The sequence below is a fragment of the Myodes glareolus genome, chromosome 27, assembly GCF_982192425.1.
Source record: "Myodes glareolus chromosome 27, mMyoGla1.1, whole genome shotgun sequence".
Lineage (NCBI taxonomy): Eukaryota > Metazoa > Chordata > Mammalia > Rodentia > Cricetidae > Myodes > Myodes glareolus.
In genome coordinates this window covers 10,538,593-10,562,184 of record NC_142052.1, presented here as the reverse complement: position 1 = coordinate 10,562,184, position 23,592 = coordinate 10,538,593, and the positions used below count along the sequence as shown (strand labels likewise).

The following is a 23,592-nucleotide window of genomic DNA, read 5'->3' as shown; positions in this document are numbered from 1 at the left end:
TGTTTTTGTGAATGTATTGCCCAACACTGTTCTTTGAACAAATTTATACAAAAATATATATCTACATAATCTCATTTCAGTTTTTATAAGGTAGTGGTTAAAGTTCCTGTATTTTTAGCAACAGGTTCCAAGAAATAAAGCTTAAAAGAGGATTATAATGGTGCCTTTTAGGCACCAACTAGTTTGAACTGGTCAATAAGGCCATTCCAATATCCTATAGTAACTGACGAGCTCGTACTAATGCGTTCATTCAGTCATTGTACATTATACTATGTAGTCATTTGTCCTAGCAAACGTTTGATTTAGAAAACCCTATTCCTTTGTGGGGAAGAGGAAACGGAGGCTGAAGAGATGAAATAGGTCCTGGCTCGATGTCACCTCATCTGCCGCACGTGACTGAGCCTGGCTCCCCAGAGGCTCTAGCTGTTGGCTTTGACCTAGATGCTGAACTGATAGAAGATTGGAACCTGGTGAGGACAGGATTCTCTCGCTACTCGGGGCATTGATGTATCTTTCGTTTCTTATTCTCATTAATAAAATACTTTACAAACTAACTCAGCGGGAAGCTCCAGGATAACCTGATAAGAACAGCATAGACAACCTGTGAATTCCGGCTGCAGTCAGGAGGAGGGAGAAAAAGCCTCGTTTTTTAAGCTGGGTATGGTCAGCGGAGCAGGAGAAAGCCCAGCCGATGGATGCTGATGAGGGCTCTGCATTCAGCGGGCACCTAATTGAAGATTCTGTGACCCAGGGCTTGGAGACAGGCTAGTAAGGAAAAACTCTTCCAAGATTGGAAGGTGGGCTAGTGAACAGAGCATCAAGCCCCCAAAAGTTCTGGACTATGTGTCCCCGGACATTTACATAAAGCCGGTCTCTCCCAAGTCTATATAAGGTGACCCTTTCTCTATACTGTGTTCACTACTAGAGGCCCAGGTAAGTGAAGGCTTCCAATCTTCCTGCGCAAACTGGCTTCTTATTGCTTTTTCATCTTTCAGCACAGGGCTCATCCCCTGGCTGATTGGTTAGTGCTAAGTATGCAACACAAAGAGGAGACCCATAGATGCACTTTGTGTGTTTCATTGAATCTGGAAGCTTAATTTTATGTTCGAGTTTGCAAGCAAACGCGAGGATAAAGCTCCTTCTTTCTGAAAGAGCGGTAACTTGTGTGGATTTCCTTATGCTCTGCCTTTGAGAGACACATGGTGGCTCTTCAATCCACGTATCTGAGTCCACTCAACCTCACCGTTAACCACAAAGAAAATGGAGTCTGGTGTATGTTTTGCGTTCTCTTTAATTTTTACATTAAATTATAATCGGATATAAATACACTGAAAGCTAATTGTTTTAAGTATAGGTAAATGGCTTTGAGATTTAATTAAATTCTCAAACTTTACTAATTTTTGTCTATATTATAGAGAGTAAATGAGATTTAAGAATCTTAACGCTTTCACTATATTTAATTAGTTATTTTAGTCCATAACTTGTGTTTACGTATGCCCCTTGCTTTTCCTTGTCATAAAGAAAAATAAACATCGTAGTTTCTGACAGTTCACCTCTCTCACTAATAAATATGAGGATTCCAAGGTTGTGCCCACAGAGATTTATCCTGACACTACACTCACAGGTTTCTATGAAGGCTGATTTGTGAGGGTCTTTTTGTACATTCTCGCTCTCTTGTGTTTTCCTTTGCCCCACCCTTCTTTCCAGTGACTACCTGGCCAAGTACGATACAATTCACAAAAGGCCATTGCCTCTCTTGGGAGACAAACGCTTTCAGTACCAGCCTGATGGCTGTGTCGATACCGATTGGTCCAGGAGAAGGGACCACGCAAAGGCCGCTCTATCCGAAGCTGCGGCTGAATGGGGCCTGTGTAATCGGTCAGCAGATGTTGCGAGTAAATCATTGAGATGTCTGCTGTCGGCCACCTGAGCTTTTCTCCGTTGCCACCGAGTAACTATAAATTATCAGGAGTGCTGAAAAGTCTGTCAACCATGTCCCGTGCCTGCAGTGACCAGGCTTTCATCTTTCCTTAGATAAACAAAATAAAAATCTATCTTAATGGCTTAGTCGTTTGCAGGCCCTATGCCATTCTTTAGCTTACAAATCAAATGGAGGCAACCTTTATAGGAAATGAAATTCTGTTTGCTAAAAATGTTGCTATCCTTATTCAAAATAATACTTAAATGATTGAAATAGTTCTTAAAAAGTCAGATTACTGGCCTAAGCAATATATATATATAATATATAATATTATATATATAATATTTATTTAACAATTTAAGCATTGCTCATACAAATAAACTACAACCTATGTTTGTCAATTAAAAGGATACAATTCAGTTTGTTAATGTTGTTCCCTAAGTTTTACTCCACTGTCAAGGGTTTCTTAGGTGGATGTCTAACACACAGCATCAACAGTGCCCTTCTCCCACCTTCTTTAGACTGCCACGCGTTTGTTTTGAACTTTTACTATCAAGACACAGCTGTGCTTTTACTCATGTAAGTCAGCTTAATATATTCCAGCCGTAAAACACCTCTAATGGGTGGAATCTGCTTCCTAAGACATTATCTGCATGCTCAGCTTTGAGCTTTGTTTACCTGTCACTCACTCCAGCCCCTCCCCCACTCCCCACCCCCTCTCCTAACTGTCTTAGACCTGTTCTGCTGATATTAGTCTCGAAAGTCCAATAACGGTGTTCTATTTTGGATACAGGGGGAGAAAGCCGTTGCTGACTTTTACCTAAGATCGATTTACCTAAGATCGATCTGGTTTCCGTTTAGACTTAGATTCTTCTTTGCCGCCCTCATATTCCCTTCCTTTCTTTAACTTTTTGAAAGTACGAATTAAATATTTCTAACTTCCATTGAACTCTTGTTTTGGATAGTGAGGGCAATTTCAGTTTCAATATTCAATACTTTTAGACTTCCAACTGAATGGTTTCTGTTTTTCACTCAACACCTCCACCCCTGATTATAGTGTGATTGTTTGCTTCCCTAATTTCTAATCTCAAGTTTGTATGTCTGTGATCCACTAAGTGGGTCTGAACATAGAAGGGATCTCACATTACGCTGTGTTTTCTAAAGCGTATGCTAAGGTGCTTCACAAAGATTTTATAATTATCATGGCTATTGTGTTTTGGCACAAAGATTGTTGTGGGGCTGAGCAAAAATAAGGCACTTGGAAGAGTCAATGAGCTGAAGCTAGAAGTATTTTTGCTTTAGGAATTATTGAGAAGTAGCTGGGAGGTGATGGTCAGAGCTGAGAGCATCTCAGGTTATGACCTCAGTTCGTGTCTCAGGCAGTGACCACGGAGACAGGAAGCTGAGATGGAATGGAGAGATCAAGGACAGGAAGAATTTGAGGACGTGGAAGTCACATAAGCGGAAGCATGATCCTTTGGGGTGTTCAGATTACTCAGAAACAGAGCACGAGAGCCTTTTGGGCAGGAGTAAAACAGGGCATAGGTGAGCTTCTTTGCAGAATGATTAATGGTTACCAAGAGATACTTTGTTTCTCAGGTTCCAGAAAAGAAGTTTAAATGGTTTGGGGTAAAATAAGGTTTAGGGTTTTTTTTTGTTTTGTTTTGTTTTTAGTATTTTTTTTTTTCATTTTGTGTGATTTTGGAGAAACCAGGGAGTGGAGTTTGTGTAAGAAAGAAGAAACGGCCGAGAACAATGAACGTATTCTCACACTGTGTTCAAGGAAGGCAAGCCAATAAATAGTCTGTTATCTGGTTCTGGCCACCAGGAGTCTGGGAAACATGACTCACAGAGCTAAGCTGCTGCCACCCGCTGACCCTTGAAATCTGGGTGCAGTCCATAATGGCCAGCTTTGAAACAAGACATAGCAGACCTAAAGATGCTTAAATGCCCAGGTAAAAACATAATAGAACTGCATAGAATCTTTTTAAGTCACATCCGTTCATATTTTGGCTAACACAGGATAACAGGAGTCGGAGAAGACCTGGAAAATAAAGGTTTCAGAAATGCAAAAGTTGGAGGAAAGTTTTGGAGATCCCCGTGTTGGGAATGTGGTGAACTGTGGGTGATGCATTGCCCTCGAGAGTCTGGGAGCTGCTCAGTTCTTGTATTTTTTGTTCTATATCTCTCTGGATACATGTTATTTGTCTAAAATCAAGCTTCTTAATTTTTAAATATGCTTTTCCCCATGAGAAAAGTTTATGCATACATGTTTTCGTAACTGCTTCCAAGCCCACAGAACTGATCGACTGATGCACAATATCGATGCATTCTTAGCCTTGGAAGGCCTCAGGCCATACTAGTATCTAAGCTTCCTTATTTTCTTTTTTTTTGATTTATTATCATTTTTATTCACATGTATATTTGTGAGTGTGAGTGTATGTGTGTGTGTCCGTTAGTGAGTGTGTGTGTGTGTGTGTGTGTGTGTGTGTGTGTGCAGGTGCAGGTACTCATGAACGGCAGAAGGTGTCAGGACTGATCTTACAGGAAGCTGTGTGTCATCCGAGAGAGTGCTGAGATCCTAACTCAGATCCTCTAAAAGAGCAGGAAGTTTCCTTAAGCACTGAACCACCTCTCCTATATGTAAATTTATTTATTTTTTGTTTTTTAAACTCCATTTTGGAACCAAGTCCATCCAAGTACCAGGTATCTAATGACCTCCATTTCTATATGACACATTTCCCTGTCTGGTAATCATTTTATTTCAACTGTATTTTCTTACTCAGGGTAAGCTATTCTCTAACCATGTTTCTTTATACAGAGTGTTCTGGAAATATGGATCCTCATACAAATCCTTGCCTTCAATGTGATTTTTTTTTCTTCCTATATTTGGTAAGGATTTCCCAGCAGAACTTCCAAAACAATTAATTCCTTACTAGTTGTGCTGATTCATGCCCATTTAAGCCAGTTTCTATTCTCCTTGGGGGTCCAGGGACATGTTAAATGGTTTGGTATCATCCTGGTCTAATCCTTAGTAGTAAAACATGATCCAGTGACAGCTGGTTAAATGATTCGGCCTCCTGGTACACATTTCAGTTTTTTTTTTTAGGATCATAAATCTGCATCAATTTATAGGAAATGTTCTCTTTTCACACCAGATGTGGATGGAGGAATAGGATGAAAAAAGAAACATGAAGGTAAATATTGCATGTTGTTGGTCCTTTTTTTAATGTATGGACAAATTCCAGAAACAGTGCTATGTTATCCCCTGGTGTAATGAATTAAGGTGGAAACTTTTACTTGAACATTACAAATGTATGTTTATTTTTATTAAATAAAATGATACTGCATTATTCAATCTTATAAATTTCTGAGTGTTTGTGCATGTACATAAATATGTCTGGAATGTCCCTCCAAGATGTCAAACAATTACATGAAAATATTTATACAAAATATTAGTACATGTTACACTTAGTATATATGCACTTATTTGTATATGTGTGAGAATTTCTAGGCATGTTATATACACACATGCGTGTTATATACATACACACACATCCACACATACATATAGTTTATATACTGGGGCTGCCATAACAAATTACTATAGAATAGGTGACTGATACAACTGACATTAATATCTCACAATTGTAAAGACAAACGAGCAGCCAGGCTTGGTAAATAGGCTTGGTTCAACTGCAGGCCTGTCATCGCATGAAAGAAAAATCTTTTCTCACTACGTCATTACTTGGCTTTATCCTTGCATGGTCTCTGTTCTCATAAAGGCATGGCACTTCATATTAGTTGTCCAGACTCAGGGCTTTATCTGGGGAATTTTGAATGAAAAAGTCCCCATAGGGAGTGGTGCCATTATGTAGAGGACCTTGTTGGGGTAGGTATGGCCTTGTTGAAGTAGATATGGCCTTGTTGAAGTAGGTATGGCCTTGTTGGGGTAGGTATGGCCTTGTTGGAGTAGGTATGGCCTTGTTGGAGTAGGAATGGCCTTGTTGGGGTAGGTATGGCCTTGTTGGGGTAGGTATGGTCTTGTTGGAGTAGGTATGGCCTTGTTGGAGTAGGTATGGCCTTGTTGGAGTAGGTATGGCCTTGTTGGAGTAGGTATGACCTTGTTGGAGTAGGTATGGCCTTGTTGGAGTAGGTATGGCCTTGTTGGAGTAGGAATGGCCTTGTTGGGGTAGGTATGGCCTTGTTGGGGTAGGTATGGCCTTGTTGAAGTAGGTATGGCCTTGTTGGAGTAGGTATGGCCTTGTTGGAGTAGGAATGGCCTTGTTGGGGTAGGTATGGCCTTGTTGGGGTAGGTATGGTCTTGTTGGAGTAGGTATGGCCTTGTTGGAGTAGGTATGACCTTGTTGGAGTAGGTATGGCCTTGTTGGAGTAGGTATGGCCTTGTTGGAGTAGGTATGGCCTTGTTGGAGTAGGTATGGCCTTGTTGGAGTAGGTATGGCCTTGTTGGAGTAGGTATGGCCTTGATGAAGGCACTGTGACACTGGGGATGGACTTGAGGTCTCAGAAGCCTGAGTTAAGCCTAGTATCTCTTCCCACTGCCTACCAATCAAGATGTAGAACCCCTGGCTTCTTCTCCAGTAGCAGGTCGTTCTGTGGGCCACCATAATTCCCTGCAAGATAATGAACTACACCTCTGAACTGTAAGTCAGCCACAATTAAATGTTTTCTTTTATAAGAATTGTTATGCTAATGGTGTCTTTTTACAGCAATAGAAACCTTAACTAAGACATTATCTAATTTTCATTATTCACTTTAAGGTTATGGGAGTTAATGCTTCAGTGTAAACTTGGGGTAGAACCCATGCAGTCCATGATGACTTGTTCATTCATTCACTCACTCATTGAAAGCTTGACTGCATAATTATCTGACTTATTAAGTCTACAAGTGGTTGGATGATAATATCATATATAAGACTCATAATATGTTTATTTCTTGAATATGCATTAAATGTTCATTAGAAAAGCTATTTGTTGGAAAGATGAAAGTGGTGATTATTTACTGGAAGTTACGTTATGATTATTCTCATACTATAAAACATGGCTAATCTTTCCTATGGTGCTCAAAGGTAGGAATTAAAGGGGAGTCCAGAGATAGCGGAACAAGTTCACCAGGAAGGTACCCGCTGCTCTACTTTGTTGCTGAGCATTTGGTTAGAAACATTAGTGAAGGCATGCACAATTGTATAATAGGATGTGCCTTGAATCTGTTACGACTCTTTTGGTTCTTGGGTTTCATTTTCTTTAAAAAATAAAAAAGCTCAAAACCTGCATTCTGAAAGTAAATAACTTCTTCTGTCTTGTTCCTAAAAAAATCATGTAAATGAAACATTCATATGTCAACATAAAGTGTTAAACTTGATCTATGCTGAGAATGTCTATAGCTGATTTCACTTAAATTAAATCTGAAGTAGCATCAATCCCTCCTCTCAGCTCAGAACACTATTATGTATTGCATCCAGACTTGTTTATGTTAAATGTCGCCACACTGCACACATTAAATAGCAATTTTCTAGTTTTCCTCTCTCTGACACATTGTAATTCTGTGGTTTGAAGGTCAAGTTTGAGAAATCTTTCTAGTTTTTTAGTGCAATAGGGGCGTACTGTGGATATTACATGCTATATTGATTTCTACAGCCATCACTATTGTTTCATAATTTTGTCAATCTAAATAATGTCTCAGTAAGTACCATAACTATTATTGCAGTATGTCCTAGTTCACTGTGGACATTACTGCTGAAATGCGCAGACTTAGGAGTAGAGCTACTGTGTTCTACTATGTCATACTACGTTTAGAAAACTGCATTTTTTGCCATTCCAGTGCTGGAAGATATATTTCCCAGCAATATTTAGCAAACTTACCCACACTCACACCAGTGTTATAAAATAACCAGCATCTTGTCTCTCATTAGTGTTGTCTTAGTATTGTCTCAAGATTTGCCCTCTATTGCATTGAAAGAGGTAGCCGGCAATCTGTAACTTTATTTTTATGATTGGCTATTTTCATAGATTTATTATCAATTTATTCTTGCATCATAAAATTATATGTTAAAAACTACTTTCCAATTTGAGTTGTGGCACTTTCTTCATAATAAATGCAAACATTGCTTATGTATGTATCTTCTATCATCTAGTTAAGTTGTCTATGTGTTATATTTCAGTCTGTCAACTTTTCTGTAGAGTCATGGATACGCAAGTGTGTGTCTGTCCAATACTGTTTTGATTATAAACACCCAATAGAAATTTAGAAGCTTCTTATTTAGTAATTCATTATAAGATAGTTTTTTATACTGCTATAATTATTTAGAAACAATAATCACACCTGGATGATTTGATGAAATACACTCGTGTGTGCTTGCCTCAAGTCTCAAGGTAATTATTTTAATGTTTCAAGTCTTCTATGGTACTGATTTATTCAGGATATATGGAAAGTCATACCCTCCTGTATTTGATATAATGACATTGTGCAAAATCCTGCTGTCTTTTTCAAAAAACAGTGTTGCAAATTATAGTGTAAATAGGCTTGCTTATAGACAAAAAAACTTTCCTATTTTGACACCGAAAAAATTCTGCCTAAAAGTTTAACTAGATTTGTTTTAACCAAATATCTTCACAACACATCAGCTTTGCTTGAGCAAAGACCCAGAGTACCCTGACAGGAGAAGGACCACTCTTCTTCTCCCACAGAGGGCAGCTGTCCTGCCAGAGACACACTGCTCTGGCGGGGAATTTGACGATGGCTTTAAAAGTCTTGAAGTTTCCAAAGAAATTTAAACATGATCTTTAATGACACCGAAGTGGATTAGCCCTTGACCTTTCTTTCCAGTGGTATTTGACTCATCTCGCTTTGACATATGCAATAGAAAATTATGCTCTTCAGATTACTTTGAAACTTCCAATTATGTCAAGTGGCTTGATTTGATTTTTGATTGACTTGTATGGGCAGAAGCTGATCTCTGGAGGGAGTCACAAAGGCAAATTAGCATTCTTGGGGCGCCTGTGTTATTAGCTGCATGTATACTAGTGGAAAAAAAAGATATGTAAAAACTAAACGTGTATGTAACAAAAATAAAGAAAAAGAGGCTGTCAACTTGAGAATGAGGTCCACAGGAGATGTTGGAGGGTGAGTAGCTGGGAGGGACTGGAGATAGGAAAAAAAGGGAAAGTGATGTAATTCTATTAAGTGCATATTAAAGATAGGTGTAGAAAATATCACAGTGGCAAGCAGAAGGAAATAAGACCATCACCACTGAAATACCGCATCTAAAAGCCCTTAGGTTCATATGCACTTTATATTTTAGAGAAAATGTGTATAAATAGTTTTATAATTTTATGCACATTGTTGTAGGAAAAGATTACAGTCTCTGAGAGTGAATAATTTATATTAAAACACATATTTTGAAGGTACTAATAATGAAGAAGATATTTATGCTCAAGCTTATGTCTTGAGTGTAACTCTAAATCCTAACTTAAGATTCTTGTTGTGTAACTGAACCTGGGACTGTGAAAGAATTTGACGGTAGTGAAAGGTTTCTGAGCATGCAGTGATCAAAAATTGTCTCAGAATCAAATCTGGGGTAGTATCAGGTGCTCCTGACAATTCATATTGGGTAGAGGACATAAATGGGGAAAGGAAAGAGGAGAGAAGGAGGGGAGGAGGGAGATGGGGAAGGAGAAAAGAACACACACAAACACACAGACACACAGACACACAGACACACACACACACACACACACACACACACACACACACACGACCAAACTCACTTTCTCAGTTTGATGATAATGGCATTGTTGCTACTGCTGTCCCAACGGTAACCCATGATCTAATTTGTCTTAAGAGCCCCTCAATATTGCTGCCTTAGGGATTAAGTTTCTACACCTGAACACTGAGGGAAACATTCAAACCCCAGCCAGGTCATAAAACACTAACCCAATAGGTATCTAGTAACACTGCTTTCTGTGTTAAAACCAGGGACAGAAATGGTGATGCGTGGTCCGCTAATCTCAGAAGACACAAGACGTAAGTTCTAGTCTATTCCAAGATGAAAAATCAGGTAGAATTTAAAATAATTTAAACAAATCAAATGAGTATCAATTCTGTTTGTAACAATAGATTATTAAGTAACTACCCACACTATGTAAATTCCATATTCATAATCACAACCCCCTAATTCTGGAGCTCATTATTCAATAACTGTTTCTCATTTCTCAGTATTTCTTTTCTTAAGTTCTGCAGTGCATCTATATTCTGCTTACTGTACTTTAGTTAGTAGCTTTTTCCCCCACTAGAAACAGCAAATCTGCCACAGTTGGGTGACGGGGTTACAGACACATTACTGAAATATTCTGAAAATAGACAGGACTTTGTTGAAACCTTGAGAGAAAATAGTAAAATTTAACCATTGTTTCCCTAAACGTCTTAGAAGTATTTCACATAGAGCTACATTTGGAGATTTTCGAGGGGGGTGGTTTACTTGGTTGTATTCACTGACAAGATGTTGGTCCAAACATTTGCTTTAATTTTCTTGGGATGAAGGAGGAAATGAAAAACCTGGAAAGTTAACACAGTTACTTTAGCTTGGATCACACAAATTTCTTCTGCTATAGGTCACTGACTGAATCATTGAGCTGACTAATCTTTTACTTCCCCTTCAGTCTCATATCCCTCCCCCTGCTTTTCAGAGTCAAGCTTCTGCCCTATCTGGTTCCAACACTTCCTCATTAGTCAGTTCTGCAGAATCCCTTGGAGTCCCTTGTGTTCACTCTCCACCGCCCCCTTTAGGAATCCTACATTAAAGTTGTTTTCTGTTTTAGTCATGGCCTTGGTCAGTTGTACAACCTCACACTTAAACAAAGTCATTAAAGCCAATGACACCTCCTAAGCATCTTTTGCCAGATCTCATTCAACTGCCCCTTGCCTGTTGATGTTACTTCAATCCAAAAAGCAAAGTTTGATGTAGTCATTAATATTATCATAGTTCAGGACTCTGCATTTGTCTCCCCAGGGTCTTCCTTCGTTGCTGTCTGGTCTAAGGTCTCCCTAAAGTAACAGGCCTTAGGAGCTACTCTAACTTCTTGGTTCACCCACTGAATAGGAAAGGTAATGCTTTGATGGCAAAACATTACTCTACTGCTGCAATAAAGAACAAGTTCAAGATCAAGAAGGGTGACAACGTTCTTAGTAGTCAGTGGATTTTGGAAGGAGTGACATTCTGAAACAATATCAGTAGCACAGCTCTTAGGAGGAGGCATGCCTCCTGTCTTAGTTACTTTTTTTACTACTGTGTAGAAAGACTACAATCAAGTAAACTTACAGAAGGTAGAGTTAACTGGGTAACTGGGGGCTTGCTTACAGTTTAAGAGGGGTAGAGTCCATGACAATCATGGTGGGGAGTAAGGCAGCAGGCAGGCATGGTGCTAGAACCATAGCTGAGACCTTGCACCCCTATCCACAAGCATGAGACAGAGAAGAATAAAGGAGAAAGAGATGGAGAGAGGGAGGAAGAAAGAGAGACATACAGAGAGAGCGAGTGAGAGAGAGGTACAGGGAGAGAGAGAGAGAGAGAGAGAGAGAGAGAGAGAGAGACAAAGAGACAGAGAGAGAGAGAGCACTCATTTAGAATATATGGGCTTTTGAATTCTCAAATTTTATCCCCAGTAACATACCTCCTTCAATTATTCCACACCTCCCAATACTTCCCAAAAAGAAGCACCAACTGAGAATCAAACACTCAAAGACATGAGAGTATGAAGTCATTCTCATTAAAGACACCACTTACCACTCCCAGGCCCCAAAGCATTTAGTTCATTTTCAACACAGTATAAAAGTCCAAAGTCTCTTCTGAGACTTGAGGCACTTTCTTAATTGTAACCTCCTGTAACATCAAAAAACAGATTACATACTTCAAACAACGACATAGAATATATGGGGTCATAGTGATGAAATACTGGATCAAAGCCACTTCAAAAGCCCAGCAGGGTAAATTTAAAATCCTATAGTTCTATATCCTATGTCTTAAAGGCTTAGGTCACTTTTCTGTTTCAGCTTTGCTGAATGTAACACACTCCTCTCTCTTTGGCTGGTTTCACACCCTGATGTTTAGCTCCCTTCAGATGGTATCCCAGAGCTCTGACACCACCAACATCTCTAGGTCTCTAACACAACCATGTTTCACTTTCAAAGTGTAATAAGATGGCCTCTCAGAGCCTCCACACAACATCCTCCTACCCCACACTTGCCTTTATTGCCTTCCCTTAATAATAGAGGAAGAGTCTACAATCTCTTCACTTCTGTATCTTTCTTTACTCTAAAGCAGGAACCAAGTGGATGCTGCTGCTAAGTTCTGCTGCCTGTTTGGGATGTCATCTGGCCCCATCTTTTAATTTTCATAAGCTTTGATTTGTTGTTGGCATTGGGAGCCAACAATGCCTTAGGCCTTTTCTTTCAGGTTTCAGGGTGACCTGGGTTGGTTGTCATTCTGAAGGCACCATCACCACTTTTCCTTGCTCTTTCAGTGTGAACCATGGCTCCAACACTAAATTCCTGGTGTTCCAGTGACTCACCATCTCCAACAAGGTCACACTTCCTCATCCTTCCTAAATGGTTCCACCTACTGGGACTAGTCATTTAAATGCCTTATTGGGGCCATTCTCGTTCAAACCTCCACAACTTACTACCCTTGTAGAATACAGACAAACTATTGACTGACAATAGGCTCCAACATTCTCTCTATTTCAGAATACTAAGGATTTAAATTTTTAGGCTGCAACATTGTCTTCAAGCAGTACTCTGCCTTCAAAAGCCTTGGAATCTGGTATTCACTTTGCCTCCTTATGGCTTAAAGTCTTCTCGTACGTCTGCTTCATGTACAAAAAAGTTTTATCCCTGTGGAGCAATCATACTGGCAAGTAATCTTCCTCTTAACATACTTAAATAACATTAAAATATCATAAGAAACATGAGTGCATATTACATTTCTTCATATGATCTTTAAGACTAAGTATATTCAGTATAATATAGATTTTATTTTAATGACTATACTTTTTTTTTTCTAAATCAGACTTTCACAATTTTTTTTTTACATGTGTGTAATGTTCTTTGATCACAATCTTCTCCTTGATCTTATTGTCTATCTCTCTGGATCTCCCTTTCAGGATTACATTTTTTATTTTCATGTTTGTGGCTTGCTTTATTCAATTAGAATCTCTTATGAGCATCAGGCTTTGTATGCAGAGCATATTGACTTCAGCAAGTGATAGTCACCATTGGCTAAAATGAAAAATGTGACTCCCTAGCGACTATTAACTCCCTCTAGCTTCCCTGGGCGGCTACTTCCTCCACGATAGACCATTGACCAGTCCAGTGTTTGCTCTTGGTAATGTTGCTAAATGTTGTTGTTGAGTGTTCACGGACACAACAGCCACATCCTGTCTGGAAGAGAGTTTTCTACAGAACTCCTCCTTATCCATGGCTCTTATATTCTTTCTGCCTTCTTTTTAAGGATGCTCCCTGGATCTTGAAGGGGATAATGTAGACATTCTGTCTAGAGCATAGCACTTAAAAGTCTTATATTCCAAATATTTTTCAGTAGATAGGGGTTTCTGCTATGACTACACCCCCCACTTCAGGCAGAAGTTTCTTTGATCCAGGCTTAGAGCAGCACTAATCTAAAGGTATAAATGTAAATATTAGAAGGCAAATTGATAACATGTTCATATATATATAAAACCTAAACAACCAACAAAACAACCCCCCAAAACAGTGGTGGCCTCTCACTAAGAGCTCTATCTCCCCAGTTATGAACTTTTGACTAGTTTACCAAGCAAGCCTCAAACCCAATAAGAAAATAGTTAATTACACTCAGAATGGTATTATTTTTTTCTAATGGTATTTTTTCATTTCCTTCTTATTTATTTTTAAATAAATTTGTGAGGGTTTAATAGGTGACTTAATTGTTAAATATTAAACAGTTAGTAGTATAATGTGGCATATGTACATGGTCTGACACAGTGAAACTCATGAAGGTATAATGAATATAATTACAGTTTGGTTAACATAAGAATAAAAATAAAGAGGTTTCTTTCCTTTAAAACCATTTCTCTTCCACAGAAAACTGTCTGGTCCCAAATACACATTCTTTCTCCTCTCTCTCTCTCTCTCTCTCTCTCACACACACACACACACACACACAGTGTACAAACATATATGCTTATAAATATACAAATAATATACTTATAAATAAAAGAAATAGATTCCTGCTTCTTATATTGAACTTGGAACAATGTATGATGTTTAAAACTGGTATTAGCTGTCAAGCGATAAACAATTGCTAAACCACTAACTCTTTGCTGTAAGATTAGCAATCTTGTTCCGGTTTGGTAATTAAGCTGCCTAGAGATCCAGATGAATATGCAGAATAGAAGAACTTAATGATGTGAATAGGGCAGAAGTGTGGCTTGATGGTGTGAATAGGGCCAGAGTGTGTCTTGATGGTATGAATAGGGCAGCAGTGTGGCTTGATGGTGTGAATAGGGACAGAGTGTGTCTTGATGGTGTGAATAGGGCAGAAGTATGCCTGATGGTGTGAAGAGAGCAGAAGAGTGCCTTGATAGTATGAAGAAGGCAGAAGTGTGTCTGGATGGTGTAAAGAGGGCAGAAGTGTGCCTTGATGGAGCTGATGTTAAAGGTCAGAAAATGGTGAGAAAATGAGGAATGAGCAAGTAAAGAGGTCATGAGTAAATTGCCTTCCCATCAAGACATTTTGCCAGTATCTGTGCTATAAGAAAATATAGAGGCGGCTCAACAGTTCGGAACACTGACTGTTCTTCCAGAGGACCCAGATTCAATCCCCAGCAACTACATGGCAGTTTACAACTGTCTGTAACTCCAGTTTCAGGGGATATGATATCTTCACACTGATGGATATCAAATAAAGGTTAAATAAATTAAAACAATATAGTCCTACTTCCTTCAAGCTCAAGTTAGTTATATTAGTGTTCAATTTTATTGTGTTGCTGAGGATAAATGGTAGTTATTGAATATTATTTATGCATGTTTGCCTAATTATAAACCCCTGAGAAATAGTTTTCTTTGGATGTACATACTTTTTCCTCAAAAAATGTTCCAACAGTAAACAAATAATCATGTAGTCTCTCTCTAGTCTATTAAATGACTTTGTATACATTCTGGGATATTTGGCTAATTAATAAGAAATGAAAGGTCCCATTGCCTTTTTGAAAACATAGTTGAAAAGAAAAAAAAAACATGGTTGATAAAAACAGGTTTAACAAACACGTGTTTTATTTGTGTGGAGGCATAAATTATGTAGGTAGCAAAACCAAAGAGTTACAGTTACTGTAAGAGGAAAACAGGTGTCTGCAATTGAAGGTGATCTTTCCATTCACAACCTCAGATATATCTTCTCTAGTGATAGTATTGTGATATGTATGTTGTATGGCAGCATTTTTTCTAAATTTTAAAATTTAAAATAAATAACTTAACCAATTAAATAATTTTTTTTAAAATTTAAACTGTGAGCTTTAAAATAACCATTGTGATATCACTGGGAATTTAGCGGATTAAATATTTTTACTTTACATAAGTTACTTACAGTACAAAAACTGAAACAATGATTGACAGCAATGTGTTGAATTTAAAACATGTAAGGAGATCTTATGTCTAAAACATGCTTCGAAAGGAAAGTATTTTTAGTTCTTTAATAGATTTCTCATTATTGCTGTTTTCTATCCTGTTCTGAGATAATTTTGTATAAAACCAGAAAATGAGGAAGCAAAAGCTTTATTTCAAAAATAATACAGAAAAATCTTTCATATCTTAGAAAAAGACAATTTCTGCCTATATTCATATATATATAACATATTATTTCTCATGTACATGTATATGTTGTATGTTTGCAGGTATGCATGTTCACACACACATGGGCACATATGAGTTTAAATGCATGTGCTCATGTGTATGTATCTGTGGGTAGACTTCAGGCTGATACTGGGAGTCTTCCTTGATTATTTTCTACTATATTTGTTAAGGCAGAGTCGCTTACTTGATGAGCGAATGTTGCTACGAGGTTGGCTAGCCAGATGCCTCAGGATTGCCTTGCCTCCCTTTCTCTGGGATGGAGTTGTCATCATTTCTGTGAGTTCTGTGCCACGGGGACCATAATTGTCCCACTCACTGCCTTTATATTTTCCCTATTAATGTCTGTTTTGACCTCGATGTTATGGGATGTGTGAAAGAATACACAATGTGTGTTTGACTTCTGGAAAGAGCTAAAACTGTATTTGGGGATGCCTAGAGATATTAACCACAGAGCCCTGCAAATGCCAGGCATGTACTTCATACTGATATTCCATCACCACAAGACTCCTGACATTGCTCCTCCAATACTGTAAAAAGTGAATAAAAAAATACCCATGAAAGACTTTATTGAGATTTCAGGATTAATGTTTATTATTCTGAAATAAATAATGTATATGTGTGTGTTTCTTAGACATGTAGTTTGAGTGGTTTAATTTTTAATATTGTTTGTGAAAAGACTTAATACATTAAAAGAAGGAAGTATATCTGTAGTGTTTTATTCTCCTAATCAAGTGTTCATCAGTACCTGTCACTGGGATTTCTCTTACCAAGAGAAGCAAGGATCTTCATATTTTGGAATATCATCTTAACTTATATTTATTATTATTTATTAATATTACGTATAATTAATTAATATACAACCTATATATTATATATAATTTATACAATCAATATATAATTAATATATAATTTAATTAATTAATAATTAATTAATAATATTATTTATTACTTTGCTGTCAGCAACAAATGGTCACACACTGGGGGAGGGTTGAACTCTGTTTTTTGGACTATTTCATTTAGTTTACACTGTTTCTGGAAATAAATGTCAAGTTATAGGCATCTTGGGCTTCTTAATGCTGTCCTTCCTGAAGTCTGAAGACAGTGTGTAAGATGCCTAATGTAGTACAGATTGCTACATTGGAGATATCATTTGTATATGACTATGCAATGCAAATTAAATACTTTTACCTAATGAAACTCTACATATTTTATTCAGTTATTACTTTTGTTTTATTTGCCTCCTGATAAATTCAGACTGTGAATATTTCTCAATAAACACAAGCGCTCAGTGTAACCTATATACAGCAATGCTAAAGCCTCATTTCTAAATAAAACCATTGTGTGATGATACTATTTTACACTGCAGATGGGCCACAGGAACTGCACTGACCAGCTGAATTGGGAAATTAGGTTAGGGCCCTTTAATATCTGAGCCAATATTACTTTTCTCACAGAATTGATGGTTTGGTATGTGGGAATGCTCTTTACATCTACAAGTGCTTGTATTTTGTTTCAAACAGTGTTTTATGTTTGTTTTCATTAAGGACATCTCTATGAATATAGTTGTTGGTAATGCATAGCGAGAAGTCAGAGAGCTGTGCAGTAAGCTACATTGTGGTTCCAACTCGACAGTTCTGAGCTGGGCAGCTCTATACAAACATCGTGTCTTTAAATGATACACTGAACACTATTTTTCTCTACCACTCAACATAAAAGTCAAAAGTAATAATGTCAAAACTAAGTTTATTAAAAAATGAAAAACTACTATATCTTAAAATAGGAACTTAAGCTTTATCTTGATGGGTGTGAATCAATACTGCCCTGATTTCTCCCAACCAAGTGAGGCTCAGCCATGGTCGTATCAGAGCATCTGTTATCATTTCGTAACAGCATGACCAACGTGCAGCTGGGTAATTTCTTAGTCATCATTTAAAATATAGTCTCATCTTAAAAACTTCTTGATTCTGATTAAGATAATGTATTATTGTGTGAAAAGGAAACAATTTATTAAAGAAACAAACAATGAGGACTTCAGAATTTCTTTCTCTTTCATGTCTTACATTTAAATAAAAATAATAGAGTTTCTGAATTTATCTGTGGTGCCATTTTAAAAAAGTTTTGGAAAGCTTCTTCAAAGCAGTAAACAGTGTGCTTATAGTTCTTTCTGTCACACTTATTTCAAAACAAGAATTACAAATTTATTATTTACCTTTTAGCTCCTAGAATTAAATAATACCTTTTTTTCTTTTGGGTTTTCAAGACAGGGTATCTTTGTGTTGCCGTGGCTGTCCAGGAACTCACTCTGTGGACCAAGCTGGCCTCAAACTACCTGCCTTTGTCTCCTGAGTGTTGGGATTAAAGATCTGTTTCTCACCGCCTGGCATAATACTGATTCTTTAGTTTAAGTTCTTTAAATATTTTGGGGATGTGGATGGGAACTAATAAGGAGCTTATGTTTAATATTATCAAATTTCATTGATATTTGTGATTTTCTGATGAAACTCAAGCAGAATTTAGAAATAACTCTACTGCACTCCTGCCAAAGGATGCAGTAGGCCAACTGCAGATGTTCACCTGTCCCTCCTCTCCTGCAAGTCCAATTCCTAGTCCCACCTCCAGCTACATAGCAACAACTGCTGTGGCCTCCCCTTCCCCCAACTCCAGTGAGCCACATATCTTCACCTCCAAACCCACCCCACCCAACCCCACCCACAGCTTTATCCCAGTCTCTAACTCTAGTGGGTTATCCCTGGGAACCTACCTGGCAAGCCATTCAGTGAAGCAGGCAGGCCACCTAAGCAGGTGAAGCTTCAAACATTCACTCCCCAGCCCCCCCACCCAAGGTCTGTAGCAGACTATCTGTTGTTGCTTCTTCTCACTCCCTACTCTAATTTTTAGGGAACCACCAAACAACCCAGGCTGTGGCCAAGATAATATTTGCTCTCTACAATCTGACAACAGGGCTCCACTGATGAAGACAATATCTACAGAACTCATTGAACACTGAGATGTCAAACCAGTGTCTACATAGAGACTTCACTCCACATTCTAAAATCTTTGTTACAGGAATGTTCTCTGTACTACCTAGAGAGAAACACTGCATCAGGCGAGCCACAAATTCTTCAGTCATTAATGGTGTTCTGCCTGAAATGCACAAGCTAGTGTAATATTGGCATAAAGGTTATATGAGTAACCAAACAGGCCTGACATTGCTTTGGTGACTAATAACCTGGGATTAGACAACCAGGAATGTAGAGTAGAAGCAAAAACTACAGTTATAAACACACAGACACAAACACAGACATACACACAAACCCTTAAAATGCTTCCTAATAATATTCTGCTGTACTCATAGATCAGTGCCTTGCTCAGCCACCATCAGAGATGCTTCCTCCTGCAGCAGATGGTAACATTGTTGTAGGAGGCTGTTTGTTTGCTTCCTGGCTGCCCAGACTCTCAAAATAATCACACAGAAACTATATTATTTAAATCACTACTTGGCCCATTAGCTCTAGATTCTTATTGTATTTTGGCTTTGCCTAGTCCAACATTGCGGGGTGGAGGTCTGTTTAGCCTGAGCTCACAGGCTCATTTTCAGGCACACATTGTATATATGTTGCCATTAAGCAAGGTGTAGCACTGTGCTCACAAACCCCATTTAAATGCTACACAGCCAGACATCATCAGAATTTGTGCTAGCAGCACAGCCCAGAAACCACCGTTTCAAAATCGTGTGTGTGTGTGTTTTTCTGCTACCACTGAATCATCTCTTAAAGAAGCTGTGGCCATCAAACAAAACCCATCTGACAAAAAAAGCAGTATTTATTTTTATATTTTAGTGTCTAGAATTCCTTTCCAAGCCTTCTCAGGTTTTATGTAAATTTTAGTTGGCCACATTGGTACCAATTTGTTGCACAAGCCCACTTGTTCCTTCCTGGCCACCCAGACTCCTGAAATAATCACACAGAAACTATATTATTTGCAATACAGTTTGATCAATAGCTTAAGCATATTGCTAGCTCACCCTTATCTCTTAAATTAGCCCATTTCTGCTATTTTATATTTTAGCATGTGACTTGTGGCCTATTGGCAAAGTTACAGCTGGCAGTTTGTATCTTTCTCTTCTGGAGGCTCCATGATGTCTCTCTGCCTCTGCCACTTTTCCCCCAGAATTCTGTTTAGTTTTCCCCACCTACCTCTGTTCTGCCCTGTTATAGGTCCAAGTTTCATTATTAATTAATAGTAATCATGGCATAGAGTGGGAAATCCCACAAGTCATACAGAGTGAGAAACCTTGAAACACTCAACACTAACGGAGAGCTCAGGAGGAGACTGAAAAATATAAAAGAGAGAGGGGATATAGGGCACCATAAAAAATGACCTTCTATATCAACATGATAGATACACATAAGAACTCACAAATACTAAGGCAGCTTGCATAGGGCCTGCATTGGTCTGCAGCAGGTGGAGTCCTAGAGCAAAAGGAAAAGTAGACACGTGCCCCCATCCCTAACTCAGACCTAACTCCAATTGATAACCACTTGCAAATGAAAATTTTGTTTTTCCTGTAGGTGGAACTTTTCTGTGTCTCAGCAATTGCTCTCAAATAACTACTCAGATAGTTCTTATTAATTGTAAGTGTTTGGCTGGTAACTAAGGCCTATTACTAACTAGCTCTTTACAACTTAAATTAATCCATTCCTATTAACAAATGTGTTGCTACATGGCTTATGACTTTACCTGTCCTCCAGCATTTCATGCTTCCTTTGTGTCTCCTGGAAACCCTCCTGACTCTGCCCAGTGTTCTCGTTCAGGTTCTCCCATGTAACCTTACCCTGTGTAGCTATTGGCCAATCAGCTTTTTTATTAAACCAACCACAGTGGCATATATTCACAGTGTAAAGAAATATTCAGCATTTCTCCCTTTTTGTCTAATTAAAAAGAAAGGTTTTAACTTTAACATAGTAAAACTATATACACAAAAACAATGATCGAGTAAGAATTACTGAATATGAACAATATCCAGTCCATTTGCATTTGGCAGAATTAGAAAAAAATATTCTACTATCAATCTTATCCTTGTGAGTCTAAAGTTTTATACCTAATTTACATTTTATCATAACTAAGAAAAACTACAAATTTAACTATTTATTCTTTAACTCCATCAAAGACTCCAGAAGGATGAAATGTTACTTAACATCAGGAACATCTGGCTGTCTGAACATTCATCCAAAGTTCTTCTGTAACTTTGGGACATCTATCTTTGGCTGATAAGCCTAGTATATCTGGCAGAGTTTTTTGAATTGCATGGAATTTTGAAGGATTGTAATACCCGGTCTTGGCAAAGTTTGGCAGTTTCTTTTTTGTCACCTGTTGATCCAGTTTAGACAGTATACTATCAGCAACTGAGGCAGTTTCATTGCCAAAATGGCTAGTCTTGCCATAAAAAAGCAAACTTCATGCAGAGATTCATCTCTGCCCATCATCTTCTTTTGAAGTAAATGAGTGTTGCCAGGAATAGACACGTCTCACTGTTATGAAAAGCCTAAGAATATTAAACATATTAAATGCCATACTGCGTAGGTCTTTGAAGTATTTGAAGATATCTATATCTATCTATCTAAATATATCTGTATATGACCTTAAAAACATACTTAACATGATTGTAAGTTTGATTATTTGAGATGACTATTAATCTGTATTTCTTAATTATACAGTACATTTTAAATGAGTTATATAAACACAATTCCCCAACCAATAGTATAAACACATAGTAGAATAAAAATAACTTAAAATTTGTATCAATATATAAAAATTCATACCAATATAAAATTTTTTGACTAGTATTTGCTTTTTTTGGTTTTAAAGTAGATTTAAAAACTTGCTCCTTTATTTCCTCAGTATTCTACTTTTTTCCATTAGAGAGAGATTTTTGTATTTACTGTTTTGTTTAGTCTTTTTTTTTAAATCTAAGACCAATTACAATTTGTAACCCACCCCCCTTAAATGATAATGAATGTCTATAACCCATCTTTTGGGAATGTGTTCATGATACTCTATACTACTTCCTGTTGTCTGGAGGTACTGGTACCTTTGAGAGAACCTTGAGAGAAACAGGATAATTTTCAGGTCTTGGCTGTAGTATTCTGTGAAGCTGGATCATCTTAATCAGCAACCTTAAAGCTGTTTTGGATGCTGGAATACCAGGGCTATCTGTTTTTATTGGTGTCTGCTTCCTTGTTCTGAAAACACATAAACTTTTAAAAGTCACATACATATCTGTATTAATACAAGTATAGACTGTGCATTGTACACAAGTCACCCAAAGAAGAAATTTTGTTTTATGTTTGAGCAGGTAAAATATGTTACATGTCTTGGAGTTTTTCTAGGTTTGTTATATTTTCTTATAGTTGTAGAAATTCAGGAGGTCTATCTTGATGAAGCCCAATCATCTTTAATTTTGAATGAATTCATGTCTTCTCATTTCCTGTGGAAATCAAACATAACCTCTTCACCAAAGGATCTATCTTTTGACTTCTATTTTGAAGTTAAGTCATTTTAAAAAAATATATAGGTTGGTTTAATGCACTAATTTTCATAAACCAATGTGTCTTAGCACCTGTCATTTCTTTGTTAGCAATCAGAAAATATAAAGACATCATAATAACATACAGAATCCAGACTCTCTGCATATTTTCCATCTTTACGTGGCTTATTATATTTTTTAATTTATTATTTTTTCTTTTTTTTGTTTATTTATTCATTTATTTATAAAAAATTTCCACTTTCTTCCCTCCTCCCAATACCCTCCCACTCCCCGCACTTCCTCCCCTCCTCCCTCTCCAGTCCCAAGAGCAGTCAGGGCCTCCTGCCCTGTGGGAAGTCCAAGTTCCTCCCCCCTCCCTCCATGTCCAGGAAGGTGAGCATCCAAACAGGCCAGGATCCCAAAAAGCCAGTACATGCAGACGAAACAAGACCAGTGCCATTGTCAATGGCTTCTCAGTCAGCCCCCATGTCATCCACATTCAGAGAATCCGGTTTGATCACATGCTCCTTCAGTCCCAGTCCAGCTGGCCCTGGTGAGCTCCCACCAGACCAGTCCCCTTGTATCAGTGGGTGAACGCACCCCTCGTGGTCCTGACTTCCTCTTTCTTGTTTTCCATCCTTCCGCTCCTCATTTGGACCTTGGGGGCTCAGTCCGGTGCTTCAATGTGGGTCTGCGTCTGTATCTCCATCCATCGTCTGTTGAAGATTCCCTCCGATCTTGCCTTCCTTGCCCGCTCTCTCCCTCTAACCGCTTCCCATCCGCACCCAGGAAGTCAAGTCCAATATCCCAATCTGTGTCCCTGTCTCTATCTCCATCCATCGTCAGATGAAGTTTCTATGGTGATATGCAAAACATTCATCAGTATGGTCATGGGCTAAGGCCAGTTCAGGTACTCTCTCCTCCCCCGCCCAGGGAACAATCAGGGAACCTCTCCTTGGGCCTGGGAACCCCTCCAGAATCAAGTCTCTTGCAAACCCCAAAATGGCTCCCTTAGTTGAGATGCACACCTCCCCGCTCCCACATCCATCCTTCCTGCCTCCCCCACATCCCACTCCCCCAAGCCATCTCTAATCCTCCCCCTCTCTCTTCTCTCCAACCATCTCCCCTTACTTCCACCTCCCCACGCCCCATGCACCCAAGTTTGCCTGGCAATCTTGTCTAATTCCAATATCCAGGAGGATAATTACATGATTTTCCTCAAGTTCACCTTCTTATTTAGCTTCTC

At 38.3% G+C, this 23,592-nt stretch overlaps 1 pseudogene; it reads left to right on the top strand.

The window, feature by feature from the left end:
* Positions 1 to 371: 371 nt before the first annotated feature.
* Positions 372 to 23,592, top strand: part of LOC125399987 (E3 ubiquitin-protein ligase UBR5-like) — a 39,323-nt pseudogene continuing 16,102 nt past the window's right edge.